The following is a 16198-nucleotide window of genomic DNA, read 5'->3' on the forward strand; positions in this document are numbered from 1 at the left end:
CAAAAAGATTGAAATCATTCCAGTCATCTTTTCTGACCACAGTGCAGTAAGATTAGATCTCAATTACAGGAAAAAAATTATTAAAAATTCAAACATATGGAGGCTAAACAACATGCTTCTGAATAACCAACAAATCATAGAAGAAATCAAAAAAGAAATCAAAATATGCATAGAAATGAATGAAAATGAAAACACAACAACCCAAAACCTATGGGACACTGTAAAAGCAGTGCTAAGGGGAAGATTCATAGCATTACAGGCCTACCTCAAGAAACAAGAAAAAAGTCCAATAAATAACCTAACTCTACACCTAAAGCAACTAGAGGAGGAAGAAATGAAGAACCCCAGGGTTAGTAGAAGGAAAGAAATCTTAAAAATTAGGGCAGAAATAAATGCAAAAGAAACTAAAGAGATCATAGCAAAAATTAACAAAGCTAAAAGCTGTTTTTTTGAAAAAATAAAATTGACAAACCATTAGCAAGACTCATTAAGAAACAAAGGGAGAAGAACCAAATTAACAAAATTAGAAATGAAAATGGAGAGCTCACAACAGACAACACTGAAATACAAAGGATCATAAGAGACTACTACCAGCAGCTCTATGCCAATAAAATGGACAACTTGGAAGAAATGGACAAGTTCTTAGAGAAGTATAACTTTCCAAAACTGAACCAGAAAGAAATAGAAGTCTTAACAAACCCATCACAAGCAAGGAAATCGAAACTGTAATCAGAAATCTTCCAGCAAACAAAAGCCCAGGACCAGATTGCTTCACAGCTGAATTCTACCAAAAATTTAGAGAAGAGCTAACACCTATCTTATTCAAACTCTTCCAGAAAATTGCAGAAGAAGGTAAACTTCCAAACTCATTCTATGAGGCCACCATCACCCTAATTCCAAAACCAGACAAAGATGCCACAAAAAAAGAAAACTACAGGCCAATATCACTGATGAACATAGATGCAAAAATCCTTAACAAAATTCTAGCAAACAGAATCCAACAACATATTAAAAAAATCATACACCATGACCAAGTGGGCTTTATCCCAGGAATGCAAGGATTCTTTAATATCCGCAAATCAATGTAATACACCACATTAACAAATTGAAAGATAAAAACCACATGATTATCTCAATAGATGCAGAAAAAGCCTTTGACAAAATTCAACATCCATTTATGATTAAAACTCTCCAGAAAGCAGGAATAGAAGGAACATACCTCAACATAATAAAAGCTATATATGACAAACCCACAGCAAGCATCACCCTCAATGGTGAAAAATTGAAAGCATTTCCCCTGAAATCAGGAATAAGACAAGGGTGCCCACTCTCACCACTACTATTCAACATAGTTTTGGAAATGTTGGCCACAGCAATCAGGGCAGAAAAAGAAGTAAAAGGAATCCAGATAGGAAAAGAAGAAGTGAAACTCTCTCTGTTTGCAGATGACGTGATCCTCTACATAGAAAACCCTAAAGACTCTACCAGAAAACTACTAGAGCTAATCAATGAATACAGTAAAGTTGCAGGATATAAAATTAACACACAGAAATCTCTTGCATTCCTATACATTAACAATGAGAAAACAGAAAGAGAAATTAAGGAAACAATACCATTCACCATTGCAACAAAAAGAATAAAATACTTAGGAGTATATCTACCTAAAGAAACAAAAGACCTATACATAGAAAACTATAAAACACTGATGAAAGAAATCAAAGAGGACACAAACAGATGGAGAAATATACCGTGTTCAATGACTGGAAGAATCAATATTGTCAAAATGGCTATACTACCCAAAGCAATCTATAGATTCAATGCAATCTCTATCAAACTACCAACGGTATTTTTCACAGAACTAGAACAAATAATTTCACAATTTGTATGGAAATACAAAAAACCTCGAATAGCCAAAGTAATCCTGAGAAAGAAGAATGGAACTGGAGGAATCAATCTGCCTGACTTCAGACTATACTACAAAGCCACAGTCATCAAGACAGTATGGTACTGGCACAAAGACAGAAATATAGATCAGTGGAACAGAACTGAAAGCCCAGAGATAAATCCACGAACCTATGGTCACCTTATCTTCGACAAAGGAGGCAAGGATATACAATGGAAAAAAGACAACCTCTTTAACAAGTGGTGCTGGGAAAACTGGTCAACCACCTGTAAAAGAATGAAACTAGAACACTTTCTAACACCATACACAAAAATAAACTCAAAATGGATTAAAGATCTAAATATAAGACCAGAAACTATAAAACTCCTAGAGGAGAACATAGGCAAAACACTCTCCGACATAAATCACAGCAGGATCCTCTATGACCCACATCCCAGAATTTTAGAAATAAAAGAAAAAATAAACAAATGGGACCTAATGAAACTTAAAAGCTTTTGCACAACAAAGGAAACTATAAGCAAGATGAAAAGACAGCCCTCAGATTGGGAGAAAATAATAGCAAACGAAGCAACAGACAAAGGATTAATCTCAAAAATATACAAGCAACTCCTCCAGCTCAACTCCAGAAAAATAAATGACCCAATCCAAAAATGGGCCAAAGAACTAAACAGACATTTCTCCAAAGAAGACATACAGATGGCTAACAAACACATGAAAAGATGCTCAACATCACTCATTATCAGAGAAATGCAAATCAAAACCTCAATGAGGTACCATTACAAGCCAGTCAGGATGGCTGCTATCTAAAAGTCTACAAGCAATAAATGCTGGAGAGGGTGTGGAGAAAAGGGAACCCTCTTACACTGTTGGTGGGAATGCAAACTAGTACAGCCACTATGGAGAACAGTGTGGAGATTCCTTAAAAAACTGGGGATAGAATTGCCATATGACCCAGCAATACCACTCCTGGGCATACACACTGAGGAAACTAGATCTGAAAGAGACACGTGCACCCCAATGTTCATCGCAGCACTGTTTATAATAGCCAGGACATGGAAGCAACCTAGATGCCCATCAGCAGATGAATGGATGAGGAAGCTGTGGTACATATATACCATGGAATACTACTCAGCCATTAAAAAGAATTCATTTCAATCAGTTCTAATGAGATGGATGAAACTGGAGCCCATTATACAGAGCGAAGTAAGCCAGAAAGATAAAGACCATTACAGAATACTAACACATATTTATGGAATTTAGAAAGATGGTAATGATAACCCTATATGCAAAACAGAGAAAGAGACTCAGATGTATGGAACAGACTTGTGGACTCTGTGGGAGAAGGCGAGGGTGGGATGTTTCAAGAGAACAGCATTGAAACATGTATATTATCTAGGGTGAAACAGATCACCAGCCCAGGTTGGGTGCATGAGACAAGTGCTTGGGCCTGGTGCACTGGGAAGACCCAGAGGGATCGGGTGGAGAGGGAGGTGGGAGGGGGGACCGGGATGGGGAATACATGTAAATCCATGGCTAATTCATTTCAATGTATGACAAAAACCACTGCAATGATGTAAAGTAATTACCCTCCAACTAATAAAAATAAATGGAAAAAAAATAATAAAAAAAATAAATAAAAATAATAAAAATAAATAAATAAATAAAAATAAAAAAAAATTAAGGAGATTCTTCTGAGTAGACTTGAATTAATCGTATGAGGTTTTTAAAAGCAGAAAGTTTTGTTCGACTGGTAACAAAAGAGAAAGTCATGGAGCTCTGCTCTGGCTGGCCTGGAAGGAAGCAAACATCTGTGTTGTGAACCTCCTAAAGGGCCACAAAGCAAGGAACTATGGGCAGCCCCTAGGAGCTGGGGGTGGTTCCTTGGCCAACAGTGAGCAAACAACACAAGGACTGCAAGCCCATAACTATGAGGAAATAAACTGTGCCCCAAAACCAGTGAGCTTGAGTGAGGATCCCAAGCCCACATGAGGACTGCAGCCAAGGCCAACATGTTGATTTCAATCACATGAGACCCTAAGAAGAGAATCCAGTCACACTGTACTTGAACTTAAATTGTGAGATAGTGCGAACTTCCCTGGTGATCCAGTGGTTAAGCCTCTGTGCTGCCAACGCAGGGGGCATGGGGTTGATCCCTGTTTGGTCAACAAAGATTCTGCATGCCATATGGTGCATAATGTGTTCTCCCCACCTCTCCTCCCAAAATCTGTGAGATAGTAAATTTGTGTTGTTTTAATCTAAGTTTATGGTAATTTGTCATACAGTAACAGTAAAACTAATACAGCCCCAAATTAATGTAGCTACCTCTATATTTACCTTAACTTTCAATGCCACATTCAAGTTTCACCCCTCTAAGAGGTGTCCTTGAGCCCTCAGGCAGATCCAGCCATGTCTCCTTGGGGCTCCCTTGGTGCTTTGTTCACTGTCTTTCTCTTATATCTCACTGTGTGACCGATTTTGTTTGTTTATTTATTCTCAAGTGTCTTTCTCTTCCATTTGGTCCAGAAGGTCTTAAAGGTCCTGAAGCAAGGACCAGTGTCTTAGGTGGACTCTGGAGTCCGATGGCTTGGGTTCGAACCCTGATTCTGCTACTTCTTAGCCATGTGATCTTGGTGGGTTATTTTCTTTCCATATGATCTTGGGTAGTTTATTTCCTTTCCCTAAGTTTCTCCTTAGACAAGATATACTTCCCTCGAAGGGAAGTTGTGAAGATAAAATGCAGCTCAACATCTTGATTAGCATACCTTATGCTAATAATAATTATGGCACGTAACAGGCACTTGGCAAATGTTTGTGCAATGAACATACAGGTGGAGGATGGATGGAATGAGGGCCTGCTTGAATCTCTGTGTGTGAAGACGCGTCCCATAGCTTCCAAAAGGATTCAGTCTCTGCAGAACTCTTTCCTCAATAAACTGCCCTCTGCCAACAGTCTCCCCTGATGCTTTTGTACTCTTTCCCTCCCTTGTTTGTTTTACTCCTGCTTCTCCCTTGATTGTTCGCAGGAAACATTCCTAGAAAAACCTCAAGGGACCAACTTCCTTTGTGCTTCAGGTCAGCAGACAGAGTCTGTGTTCTGTTGACTGCAGCTGTGCACCAGCCTCTGGGGACTGAGGGAAGCACAGAGTCCCCAAAGAACTTGAATGGGAGTCTAACAGAAGGTGAAACCCACCAGGGGTAAAAGATGAAGACAATCCCTGGGCCAGAACCCCCAGGAGGCAGTGGTGGAGGGGGAGGGATTCCTGAGCCCCCAATTCACACACATCCTCAGCCTTGGTTGCTACAACTTCCTTCCTTCCTTCCTTTCTGGCCACTTACAAAATAGTCACATCAGCATCATCCCTAGCAGTTTCAAGGATGCCAGTCCCTGGGGAAGGTGCAGCTTCTGTCTTGGTGTCAGACGATAGTCATTTGGCAGGAGAAAATAGAGCATCTGGAGAGGCCTCTGTTATTGTTATTGTTCAGTCACTAAGTCGTGTCTGACTCTTTGCAGCTTCACAGACTATAGCACACCAGGCTCCTTTGTCCTGCACTATCTCCTGGAGTTTTCTCAGATTCATGTCTATTGAGACAGTGATGCTATCTAATCATCTTATCCTCTTTTGCCCCCTTCTGCTCCTGCCCTCAATCATCATCATCATCATCAGGGTCTTTTCCAGTGGGTCAGCTCTTTGCATAAGGTAGCCAAAGTATTGGAGCTTCAGCTTCAGCATCAGTCCTTCCCATGAATATTCAGGGTTGATTTCCTTTAGGATTGGCTAGTTTGATCTCCTTGCAGTTCAAGGAACTCTCAAGAGTCTTTTCCAAAGCACAGTTCGAAAGCATCAATTCTTTGGTACTTAGACTTCTTTATGGTCTAGTTCTCACATCCGTACATAACTACTGGAAAAACCATACCCCTGAGACCTCGGTAATTTGAACCAACAACTTCCCTGTTTTTATTTATTGTAAAAAATAACATTTAGCAACATGGAAGTACATTTCTTAAAAAAGGAAGAAAGATTACTCATGACCCCATCACCCTTATCCCATAACTGGTTTCTTTTTCCAAGTTATCTTCCAGTTATTGGCCACATGGAAAAATTTGCATACAATCTATCCTTTTGTTTGTTTGTTTGTTTTCATTTAATGTATGTCTTGAAACTTTTTCAGTGTTGGAATAATCTTCACATTGATCTCTGTTTTTTAACTGAAACTATTCCAACCAATTTGATTGAAGCATGATTAATGATTTCTTACCCTTTTAGGACGTTATTCATTCCCTTGAATCTTTAAAGCTGGTTCTGGGCAACACTGGAAATGAAAGGAAGTTTGTTTTCTAAGCCCATTTGCATGCCTTACAGATCTTCTTTCTTCCCTGCTAGCAATTTTACCTCAAGAGTTCTCTCACCAAGGGAGCAATCTGCACTCCCTTTCCAACCTGCTCTGAGTCTGTGCCCCCATTCACTGAGCTATTAAAAAAATAAGAATATAGTTCTACTTTTCCTCAACATAAAAGTGATACATGCTCAGGTCATCCAATTTGAGAATATATGAAAACAAAAGAAAATAAAAATCTGTTGTAATCTCGCTAGTCAAGATCAGATGCCATGGTTCTTTGTTCCTCTCAAAAATGTTGGCACTTTTGACGCTACTCATCTGTGTTAGGTTTTTTACCTCCCAGAACCTCCTATGCCTTCCAAATTCACCTTACAAGCTAATTTGTGTTGTAGTGATTACAGCTGAATGAGTAAACCCTAGAAAGCATATTATCCAGAGGCCTTAGGCAGCTGTTGAGGAAAAAAAAACAACACAAAAAAGTACATAATGCAGTAACAGAAGGCATGTAAGGTTGGCTAGTTTAACCACAGTGGAATTCATTGGATTATAAAACTGCAAGGATGGACTGCAGGTCTGATTTGATCAAGTAGCTCAAAATGTCAAAAAGGCATAGTTTCTTTCTAATCTCTCTCTGTATTTTCTCCACAACATAAGTTCTTACTTGAAGGCCTTATCAGTAATCTCTAGGACTACACATTGCCTGGCCCTTGTCTAGCATGGTATGAGAACATCTCTCTCATATGATCTGATAAATTCCCACAGTCTTCTGTGATTGGAACAGCCTGGTTCCTGTGGCCATCCATGAACCAATCCTACTGGCAAGGAGAATGAGAAAAATATGTGTGGTTGAAACCAGTAAGTCTTAAACTCTAGTCTCAGGACTCCTCTACACTCACAAAAATTAATGAGGAGCCCAAAGAATCCTTTAAATGGAGATTTTATTTATCAATACCAAATTAGAAAGTAAATTCATCAACATTGAAGAAATACAAAGGATCATGAGAGATTACAACAAATAATTTTATGCCAATAAAATAGATAGCCTAGAAGGAATAGACAAGTTCCTAGAAATGTACAATCTCCCAAGGCCAAACCAGGAAGAAATAGGAAATACGAACAGCCCAATTTCCAGCAATAAAACTGAATCAGTAATCAAAAGCTACCAACAAGCAAAAGTCTAGGACCAGAAAAAACTTCATGAATTCTACGAAACATTTAGAGAAGAGTTAACACCTATCCTTCTCAAATTATGCTAAAAAATTACAGAGAAGGAATAGTTCCAAACTCATTCTATGAGGCCAACATCACCCTGATACTACTACCAGAGAAAGATATCACACAATAAAGAAAAGTACAGGCCAATATCACTGATAAACAAAGATGCAAAAATCCTTAGTAAGACATTAGCAAACTGAATTCACTAATACATTAAAAGGATCATATATTATGATCAGGTGAGATTTAGCCCAAAGATGCAAGGATGGTTCAATATCCACAAATCAATCAGTGTGACACACCACATTTACAAATTGAAAAATAAAAATCATACAATCATGTCAGTAGACGCAGAACAATCTTTTGATGATATTCAACACTGATTTGTGATAAAACTGTCAATAAAGATGGTATAGAGGGACCATACTTGAACATAATAAAGACCATGTATGACAAGCCCACAGCTAACACTACACTCACTGGTGAAAGCTAAAAGCATTTCCTCTAAGATGAGGAATAAAACAAGGATGTTCATTCTAACCATTTTTATTCAATATAGTATTGGAATTCCTAGCCATGGCAATCACATAAGAAAAATAATTCTGTTCAGAATCCAGGCTTCCAGTTCAAGATAGCAGAGTGGAAGGACATGTGCTTATCTCCTCCTGTGACAGCACTAAAATTGCAACTAGCTGTTGAACAACCATCAGCCGGAGCATGCTGGAACCCACCAAAAAAAAAGATACCCCACATTCAAAGACAAAGAAGAAGCTGCAGCAAAATGGTAGGATTGATGCAATCATGATAAAATCAAATCCCATACCCACTAGGTGGGAGAACAATAATACAAAGAATTTCTCACACTATTGTGAAGATTCTGAACCCCACATCAGGCTGCCCAGCCTGGGGATCCAACAAAGGGACTGGGAGTCCCCAGGGAATCTGGAATTGAGGGCCAGTGGGATTTGATTATAGGCTTTACAGAGGACTGAGGCAACAGAAACTCCAGGGCACAAACAAAATTTTGCATGCACCAAGACCTAGAGAAGAGGAGCAGTGACCCCACAGGAGACTGAACCAAAACACTTGCTAGTGTTGGAGGGCCTCCTGTGGAGGTGTGGGTTGGCAGGGCCTCACCACAGGGATGGTGGCACTGGAAGTTCCTCCTTGGTATAAACCCTCTTGGAGTTTGCCATTAACCCTACCATAGAGCCTAGGGCTAGGTCGCCTCAGGCCAAACAACTACCAGGGAGGGAGAGCAACCCCATCCATCAGCAGATAATTGGATTAAAGTTTTACTGAGAAAGGCCCTGCCCACCAGAGCAAGACCCAGTTTTTCCCATTGCCAGTCCCTCCCATCAAGAAGCTTACACAAGTCTTTTAGCCTCATTCATCAGAGGGCAGACAGAAGAAGCAAGAAGCACAGTCTCGCAGCAGCTAATACAAAAACATATTACAGAAAGTTAATCGTGATGAAAAAGCAGAAAGTTATGTCCCAGATGAAGGGACAAAATAAAGTCCCAGAAAAACAGCTAAATGAAATGGAGATAAGCAATGTCCCAGAAAAAGAATTCAGAATAAGATAGTGAAGATGATCCAGGATCTCAGGAAAAGAATGGAGGCAAAGATTGAGAAGATGCAAGAAATATTTAGCAATGGCCTAGAAGAACTAGAGAACAAGCAGAGGTGAATAATACACTACAAGGAATTAATAGCAGAATAACTGAGGCAGAAGGACAGATAAATGACCTGGAGGACAGAAAGATGGGAATCACTGCCACAGAGAAGAATATAGAAAAAAGAATGAAAAGAAATGAAGACAGCCTAGGAGACCTCTGGGGCAATATTAAATGCACCAACACTTGCATTATAGGGGTCCCAGAAGAAGAGAGAGAGACAAAGGACCTGAGAAAATATTTGAAGAGATAATAGCGAAAACTTTCTGAACATGGGAAAGAAAATAGTCAATCAAGTCCAGGAAGCACAGAGTACCAGGAAGAATAAACCCAAGGAGGAACACACGGAGACATACAGTCCTCAAACTGACAAAAATTAAAGACAGAGATAAAATATTAAAAGCAACAAGGGAAAAACAACAAATTATATACACGGGAACTCCCATCAGGCTATCAGCCAATTTCTCAACAGAAACTTTACAAGCCAGGAGGGAATGGCATGATATATTTAAAGTGATAAAAGAGAAGAAACGACAACCAAGAGTACTCTACCGCAGCAAGACTCTCCTTCAGATTTGATGGAGAAATCAAAAGCTTTCCAGACAAGCAAAAGTTAAGACAATTCAGCACCACCAAACCAGCTTTACAGTGAATGCTAAAGGAACTTCTTTAGGCAGGAAACACAAGAGAAGGAAAAGACCTACAGAAAATAAACCCAAAACAACTAAGAAAATGGTAATAGGATCATGTGCACATGCTAAGTCACTTCAGTTGCGTCCGACTCTTTGCGACCCTACAGACTGTGGCCTGCCAGGCTCCTCTGTCCATGGGATTCTCCAGGCAAGAATACTGGAGTGGGTTGCCATTTCCTTCTCCAAATAGTATCATTCATAGCAATAATTACCTTAAATGTAAATAGATTAAATGTACTGACCAAAGACATAGACTGGCTGGGTGGATGAAAACATGTGCATATATGTACTTCCACTTACAACATCACTCTACTTGACACCCCTCCAAAATTGTATGTAATTATTTTATATTGTTAAGTTAATCATGTTCCCATTATGGCTTGTAATTGTAAATATCTTTTATTTTTTGTCTGGCTATTTTATCAGTGAAAACTGATAAACATCTTTTACTATTGTGATTATGTAACTATTACTCACTTAATACCATTGTATCATGATTGGTCAACAGAAAAAGAATAGAACTCTATATCACCAAAACTAGGATCTAATAGAAAAACCTGTAATCACTTTTTAAAATCCAGATGCATATCAGAAATTATCTTGAAATTTTTTGAAAAATACAAAAGCTCAGGTATTGCTTTTTTTCTCCAGAGCTCCTCTAATGAGCAGTCATGTTTAAAAACAACTGGACTATATGATGATCTTTTACTTTTATTTAGTTTGTTTCACTTTTTCTATTTCATATTCAGTGTTCCCATTTCATCTAGTTTATGTTCTCCAATTTCTCCATCTCTACTTATTTTTATGTTCTTTCTCAAGTCTTTATCAAGTGTAATAGAAAAGCTTTTGTATAGGTTTATATATAAATATGTTTAATATATATATTTTAGAAAACATGAATTTTTGCCTAAAATTTTATGACACTTTGATTCCATTTATTTGACTTAGTATGAATAGAATGCTATATTTCTAATTATAACATAGATATGCAACAAGCAACAAAGGTTTACTGTGTAGCATACAGAACTACAGTCAATAACCTAAGATGGAAAATAATTTTAAAAATAATATATGTGTATTTGTATAACTGAATCACCTTTCTGTGCACCTGAAACATTTTAAGTCAACTATATGTCAATAATATATACATATATATATATATATATATTTTAGAAAGAAATAGAATCCAATTGGAAAGGAAGAAGTAAAATAGTCACTGTTTGCAGATGACATGATACTATACCCAGAAAGTCCTAAAGATGCTGCCCAAAGCTACTAGAACTCATTAATGAATTCAGTAAAATTGTAGGATACAAAATTAATACACAGAAATCAATTTCATTTCTTTACACTAATGGTGAATTATCAGAAAGAGAAATTAGGAAAACAATCCCATTTACAGTCACATTAAAAAGAATAAAACACCTAGGAATAAATCTAACAAAAAAGATTAAAGACCTATACTTGGAAAACTCTTAAGATTCTTTTGAAACTGAAGATGACACAAACAAATGGAAAGATATATTCACAGCCTAGAACTAATATTGTTAAACTCACCACGCTATGCAGGGAAATCTGCAGATTCAACACAAAACCCAACAAAATGCCAATGGCATTTTTCACAGAACTAGAACACACAATTACAAAATTTATATGGAAACACAAAAGACCCTAAGTATCCAAAACAATCTTGAAAAAAAAAAAAAAAAGCTGGAGGATTCCAAACTACAAACCTTCAGTAGTCAAACCAGTATTGTATTGGCACAAATACAGACACGTGGATCAATGAAACAGAACAGAGAGCTCAGAAATAAACTCACATTTACATGAGAAATTAATTGATGACAAAAGAGACAAGAATATACAATGGGGGAAAGAAGCTCTTTAGTAAATGCTGTTGGGAAAACTGGACAGCTACATGCAAAAGAGCCATACTGAACTATTCTCTCACACCATGCACAAAAATAAAGTAAAAATGGATTAGAGACTTAAATGTAAGACCTGAAAGTATAGGTAGTATGCTCTTTGACCTCATAGGTAATATTTTCGGGATATGTCTCCATAAGCAAGGAAACTGAAAGCAAAAATTAACAAAAGAAACTACATCGAACTAAAGCTTTTGCGTGGCAAATGAAACTACCAACAAAATGAATAGGCCACCTACTGAATGGGAGAAGAAATCTTCTGCCATTTGTAAACAATATATTCAATAAGGGTTTAATACCCCAAATATACAAAGAACTCAGACAACTCAACAACAAGAAAACAAACAATGTATTAAAAAATGGGCAGAGAATCTGAACAGACATTTTTCCAAAGAAGACATACAGGTAGCCAACAGGAACATGAAAAGAAGTTCCACATTACTAATCATCAGGGAAATGCAAATCAAAATCACAAAGGAATATCACCTCAAACCTGCTAGACTGGCTATCATCAAAAGACAACGAATAACAAGTGTTGGCAAGGATGTTGAAAAAAAGGGAACCCTTGTGCACTGTGGCAGCCACTATGGAAAACAGTATGGAGATTCCTCCAAAAATTAAAAATAGACCTACCGTATGATCTAGCAATTCCACTCCTGAGTATTCGTCTAAAGAAAATGAAAATATTAACTCAAAAAGATACATGCACCCCTATGTTCACTGCAGCATTATTTACAATAGCCAAGATATGGAAGCAACCTTAGTGTCCATCAATAGATAAATGGGTAAAGATGTTTTATATATACATATATATGTATATATAAAAAAAGATGTTATATATACATATATATGTATATATAAAATGGAATACTGCTCAACTGTAAAGAAGAATGAAAGTTTGCCATTTGTAACAGCATATATGGAGTTAGAGGGTACTATGCTAAGTGAAATAAGTCAGATAGGAAAAGACAAATACTGTATGATTTAACCTTTAACCTACATGTGGTATCTAAAAAACAAAACAAATAAACATAACAAAACAGAAACAGAGTTATGGATACAGGGAACAAACAAGTTTTTGCCAGAGGGGAGAGAAGTGAAGGGGGAAAGAAATAGGTGAGGGTGATTAAGAGATACAAATTTTCATTTGCAAAATAAATGAGCAATTGTTATATAAGGTACAGTGTGGGGAATATTGTTGTTCAGTCACTCAGTCCTGTCCAATTCTTTGTGACCCCCATGGACTGTAGCACGCCAGGCTTCCCTAACTTCACAATTTCCCAGAGTTTGCTCAAACTCATGTCCATTGAGTCAATGATGCCACCCAACCATCTCATCCTCTGTCGCCCCCCTTTTCCTCCTGTCTTCAGTCTTTCTCAGAATCAGGGTCTTTTCCAGTGGGGTTGGCTGTTAGCATCAAGTGGCCAAGGTATTGGTGCTTCAGCTTCAGCATCAGTTCTTCCAATGAATATTCAGGGTTGATTTTGTTAGGATTGGCTGGTTGATCTCCTTGCAGTCCAAGGGACTCTCAAGAGTCTTCTCCAGCACCACAGTTTGAAAGCATCAGTTAATTCTTCAGCGTTCAGCCCTCCTTATGGTCCAACTCTCACATCCATACACAACTACCAGAAAAACCATAGCTTTGACTATATGGACCTTTGTTGGCAAGGTAATGTCTCTGCTTTTTAATATGCTGTCTAGGTTGATCATAGCTTTTATTCCAAGGAGCAAGGGTCTTTTAATTTCATGGCTACCATCACCATCTGTAGTTGATTTTAGAGCCCAAGAAAATAAAGTCTGTCACTGTTTCCATTGTTTCCCTATTCATTTACCATGAAGTGATGGGACTGGATGCCATGATCTTAGTTTTTTTGCATGTTGAGTTTTAAGTCAGTAATTATGTAATACCTTTGTATGGTGACAGATTTTAACCAGACTCATCATCGCGATCATTTTGAAATGTATAAAATATTGAGCCACTATATCGTGTAACAGAAGCTAACATAGTGCTGTTGGTCAAATATACTTTAAAAACAAGCAAACAAGCAGACGCACAGAAAAAGAGATGAGATTTGTGGTTACCAAAGGCAGAGAATGGCAGGAGTGGAATTAGATGAGGGCAGTCAAAAAGTACAAACTTCCGGGAAAAAAAAAGTACAAACTTCTGGTTATGAAATAAATAAGTATGAGGGATGTAATGTACAACATGATAAGTATAGTCAACACTACTGTATATTACACACGAACATTGCTAAGGGAGTAAATCCTAAGAGTTCTTACATGAGGGAATAATTTTTTTCTATTTCTTTAATTTTGTATCTAGATGAAATGATGGGTGTTTACTAAACTTATGATAATCATTTCTTTTTTTCTTTAATTTTTTTCATTTATTTTTATTAGTTAGGGGCTAATTACTTTATAAACTTATGATAATCATTTCATGATGTATGTAAGTCAAATCACGTTGTACATCTTAAATTTCTACAGTGCTGTTTGTCAATTATATCTCAATAAAACTGAAAGAAAAAACAATTCTTTAAAAATAATAAAATAATTCATATAAATAATAAAATTGCATATTAACATGTTGACAAAAAGGCTGATGTTTCAAAAACAAAAAGATGGTGAGAAGAATGGTTTTTAAAAAAAAACACATTTGCAAGTCTCTTTAAGTATGGCTTAATAGAATACAGCTGGATTTTCATATCTGCTTTTGCATTCAATGTTACAAGTTGTTTTGGTTAAATTATGTGAAGAAAACCTACTTCACATTGATACAAAATTGGAAAAGCAAAGAGTACTTTAATAGTCTTTCAGGAATATTATGGATATTCTTCTTTGATAGTACAGCAAAACTCTACAAGAGGTTATTTCTTTATTTATATAATTTTATTTATTTACTGATTTATTTATTTTTGGCTGCACTGGGTCTTCCTTGCTGTGGATGGGGGCTACTCTGTAGTTGCGGTGCTCAGGCTTCTCATTATGGTGACTTCTCTTGTTGGAGAGCATAGGGTTTGAGTACTTGGGCTTCAGTAGTTGCAGCACACAGGCTTAGCTTTTCCAAGGCATGTGGCATCTTCCCAGACCAGGGATCAAACCTGTCTCCCCTGCTTTGGTAGGCAGGCTCCTAATCACTGGATCACCAGGGAAGTCCAAGAGGTAATTTCTTAATGGTTCGTTGCATTGTGGAATCTGAACTCTTACTATAAACTTTGCTGCTACCGCTGCTAAGTCGCTTCAGTCGTGTCCAACTCTGTGCGACCCCCCACAGATGGCAGCCCACCAGGCTTTCCCGTCCCTGGGATTCTCCAGGCAAGAATACTGGAGTGGGTTGCCATTTCCTTCTCCAATCCAACGCATGGAAGTGAAAAGTGAAAGTGAAGTCGCTCAGTCGTGTCCGACTCCCAGCGACCCCATGGACTGCAGCCTACCAGGCTCCTCCGTCCATGGGATTTTCCAGGCAAGAGTACTGGAGTGGAGTGCCATTGCCATGTTGCCAAATTAAAATCCACTGGGGAATTCCCTGGCAGTCCAGTGGTTAGGACTCCAAGCTTCCATACAGGGGCCATGGGTTCAATCTCTAGCTGGGGACTAAGAGTCCCAATGCAGCGTGGCATGGACAATAAATATAATCTGCTTTATATTAAGAAAATAAAGTTTAGTTTGCCTTGCATTGAAAATAGATCTTTTACCCATATATGATTTTGCAACATCATACATTAGTCATTTGAAAAACATCGATTCACTAAGTAAATGTAGGTCTTCCAAATATTGGCACACAATACATTACCCAATAACTAAAACTTACATTCACTTATATTACCATTGATCTCATCAGAAAAGTCCCTAAATACTGAAAAACTATCAAGTTGACAGTGACACAAGTTTTCCAAAATTCCAAATTTCTTTTGAAATCCAAAATTTTTTCAAGATTGGTAACAAGTAGTCAATTGTTTTCCTTGAAGAGATAGGCTTGCTTAGTTCATTTGCAAGAAAAAGTCTGCCAAACACCCAAGTTGAGATAACCATAATCTGTCAGTTGTTTTCTCAAGTAAGAATGGAGTTCCAAGAAAAAACAAAAAACCCACCAGCTATTTCAGCTTGCAACTCAAATGACTTCATGAGTGCTTCTTCTTGCATAACCATCACGTCAATTTGCAGCAAGTGTTTTATGTGCAGTTTCCATGTAAAATATTTACAAGGTGTGTACTCAAGAGAGACTGAGCTTTTAATGAGTTAATCACATTTTTGCTGCTCCATCCAGAAAATTCTCAAATGAAACCGCCTTTCTTTTTTCCTACCATGAGTGTGTGGTGATGAAAACACTACTACAGTTGGGTGCCCTTCCTTTGGGAAAGCACCAGAACACCTTTTGCATACCTTTGCTTTTGCACTATCATAAACAAAGGAAAATAATCTCTTAGATTACAATGAAATAATTTTGAC

This window comes from Odocoileus virginianus, chromosome 2 (genome assembly GCF_023699985.2).
Source record: "Odocoileus virginianus isolate 20LAN1187 ecotype Illinois chromosome 2, Ovbor_1.2, whole genome shotgun sequence".
Lineage (NCBI taxonomy): Eukaryota > Metazoa > Chordata > Mammalia > Artiodactyla > Cervidae > Odocoileus > Odocoileus virginianus.